Here is a 3,080-nt window from a genome sequence, read left to right as displayed (position 1 = left end):
GCACTCAAAATCTCACGATACATGGCCCCATTCATTCTTTCATGTACCCGGATCAGTCGTCCTGGCCCCTTTGCAGAGAAACAGCCCCAAAGCATGATGTTTCCACCACCATGCTTTACAGTAGGTATGGTGTTTGATGGATGCAACTCAGTATTCTTTTTCCTCCAAACACGACAAGTTGTGTTTCTACCAAACAGTTCCAGTTTGGTTTCATCAGACCATAGGACATTCTCCCAAAACTCCTCTGGATCATCCAAATGCTCTCTAGCAAACTTCAGACGGGCCCGGACATGTACTGGCTTAAGCAGCGGGACACGTCTGGCACTGCAGGATCTGAGTCCATGGTGGCGTAGTGTGTTACTTATGGTAGGCCTTGTTACATTGGTCCCAGCTCTCTGCAGTTCATTCACTAGGTCCCCCCGCGTGGTTCTGGGATTTTTGCTCACCGTTCTTGTGATCATTCTGACCCCACGGGGTGGGATTTTGCGTGGAGCCCCAGATCGAGGGAGATTATCAGTGGTCTTGTATGTCTTCCATTTTCTAATTATTGCTCCCACTGTTGATTTCTTCACTCCAAGCTGGTTGGCTATTGCAGATTCAGTCTTCCCAGCCTGGTGCAGGGCTACAATTTTGTTTCTGGTGTCCTTTGACAGCTCTTTGGTCTTCACCATAGTGGAGTTTGGAGTCAGACTGTTTGAGGGTGTGCACAGGTGTCTTTTTATACTGATAACAAGTTTAAACAGGTGCCATTACTACAGGTAATGAGTGGAGGAAAGAGGAGACTCTTAAAGAAGAAGTTACAGGTCTGTGAGAGCCAGAAATCTTGATTGTTTGTTTCTGACCAAATACTTATTTTCCACCATAATATGCAAAAAAAATGATAAAAAAACAGACAATGTGATTTTCTGGATTTTTTTTTCTCAGTTTGTCTCCCATAGTTGAGGTCTACCTATGATGTAAATTACAGACGCCTCTCATCTTTTTAAGTGGTGGAACTTGCACTATTGCTGACTGACTAAATACTTTTTTGCCCCACTGTATATATATATATATATATATATATATATATATTAATGTTTCATACAGCGCTAGATAGCTTAAAGGCCGGTAATTCAATTGCCGGCTTTTGCTATCTCCTTCCTAAACCCGACATGATATGAGACATGGTTTACATATAGTAAACCATCTCATATCCCTTTTTTTTTTTTTGCATATTCCACACTACTAATGTTAGTAGTGTGTATGTGCAAAATGTGGGATCTGTAGCTATTGAATTAAAGGGTTAAATCGCGGAAAAAATTGGCGTGGGCTTCCGCGCAATTTTCTCCACCAGAATGGTAAAGCCAGTGACTGAGGGTAGATATTAATAGCCTGGAGAGGGTCCATGGTTATTGCCCCCCCCTGGCTAAAAACATCTGCCCCAAGCCACCCCAGAAAAGGCACATCTGGAAGATGCGCCTATTCTGGCACTTGGCCACTCTCTTCCCATTCCCGTGTAGTTGTGGGATATGGGGTAATGAAGGGTTAATTTCACCTTGCTATTGTAAGGTGACATTAAGCCAGATTAATAATGGAGAGGCGTCAATTATGACACCTATCCATTATTAATCCAATAGTAGGAAATGGTTAAAAAACACACACATTATTACAAAGTCTTTTAATGAAATAAATAGACAGGTTGTTGGAATATTTTATTATTCTGGTAATCCACCTGAAGACTCTCGTCCTGTAACAAAGTTAAAATAAAAAAACAACAATATCCCATACCTTCCGTCGTTCTGTAACAGCCCATGATGTAAATCCATCTGAAGGGGTTAACTATTTTTACAAGCAGAAGCTCTGCTAATGCAGCTGTGGTTCTGTCTGTAAAACCCCAGCAAATTAATGGAATGTAGGTCAATGACCTGTATTTACCTTCAGTTGCGGTGAGGCGCCCTCTGCTGGATGTCCTCATATGAACTCGAGCGTGGGAAAATATTCAGAAAAGTTCCCAAAAAAGACAAGGAAAGCAAATGCCTCCTCCACTGAATAGCGTTTTTGGGACATTTTTTTTAATGTATGTGGTGATTGTGTCAGTACTTTATTTAGTTGTATGTGAGAGATAGTGCTTGGTGCAAACTTTTTTTGTTTGAAAAGAAAAAGCTAAAAGAAAAAAAGCAGTAACCGGGGAGAAAAAAAAAAGTCAGTGAAAAGAAAAGTGTAAACAGCGTGCACAAGTGCTGATGAGTGAACTGCGTCACTACTCAATGCTCGGCAGCTGCTGGATGTTCGCACGGAAGTGGCGCAAAGGGGGGTGAAAAAGAAAAGTGTGTTAAACAGAAGGCATGAGCTCTGATGAGTGAACTGTGTCACTAATCAAAACTCAGCAGCTGCTGGATGTGCGCATGGAGGTGGTGCAAAGGGGGGAGAAAAGTGAAAAACAGCGCACACGAGTGCTGATCAGTGAGCTGCGTCATTAATCAACGCTTGCCAACTTCTGGATGTGCGCACGGAGGTGGGGCAAAGGGGGTGGAGGGGGTTAGAAGAGGGGAATTGGGGTGGATGAGGAGAGATTGGGTAGTGATCAAAACACTTACTGTTGTCTTCTCTCTTTTTTTTCAGCAGTGAGGGATGCCCAGCACAGTGATCTGATAGCGTGACCGCTCTGCACAAATCCTCAGCTGTGAGGACGTGCAGCGCGGTCACACCGCTTTTGTGCCCTGTCATTGGTGCGATCGATGATGACAGTTCTGATCTTACAGCTCCGATCCTAGGCAGATCGCAGCACGGTCACACCGCAGCTGTGCCGTGATTGGCGCGATCGATGTAATCGTTGATCACGCCAATCAGTGGGTAAAGGTCATGCCTGGTGATGCCAGGCAGTAGCCTATGAACGGTGCTCTTGGAGCACTGATCATAGGCTGGGACATCAGTGTTTCAGGAAATCTGATTGCCTAAAACACTGACAAATGCTGCGATTGTCTGTTCAGAATTGAACAGCCAATCACAGTGATCGCGGCGACACCCCCCAATAGGATGACACCATCTACCCAGAGGTAAGATGGCTCCGGGATTTTAATTTGATCACCGTGACTTTGGTC

The sequence above is a fragment of the Ranitomeya imitator genome, chromosome 3 (genome assembly GCF_032444005.1).
Source record: "Ranitomeya imitator isolate aRanImi1 chromosome 3, aRanImi1.pri, whole genome shotgun sequence".
Lineage (NCBI taxonomy): Eukaryota > Metazoa > Chordata > Amphibia > Anura > Dendrobatidae > Ranitomeya > Ranitomeya imitator.
The sequence above is the reverse complement of the archived record's forward strand: the minus strand, read 5'-3'. Positions refer to the sequence as shown.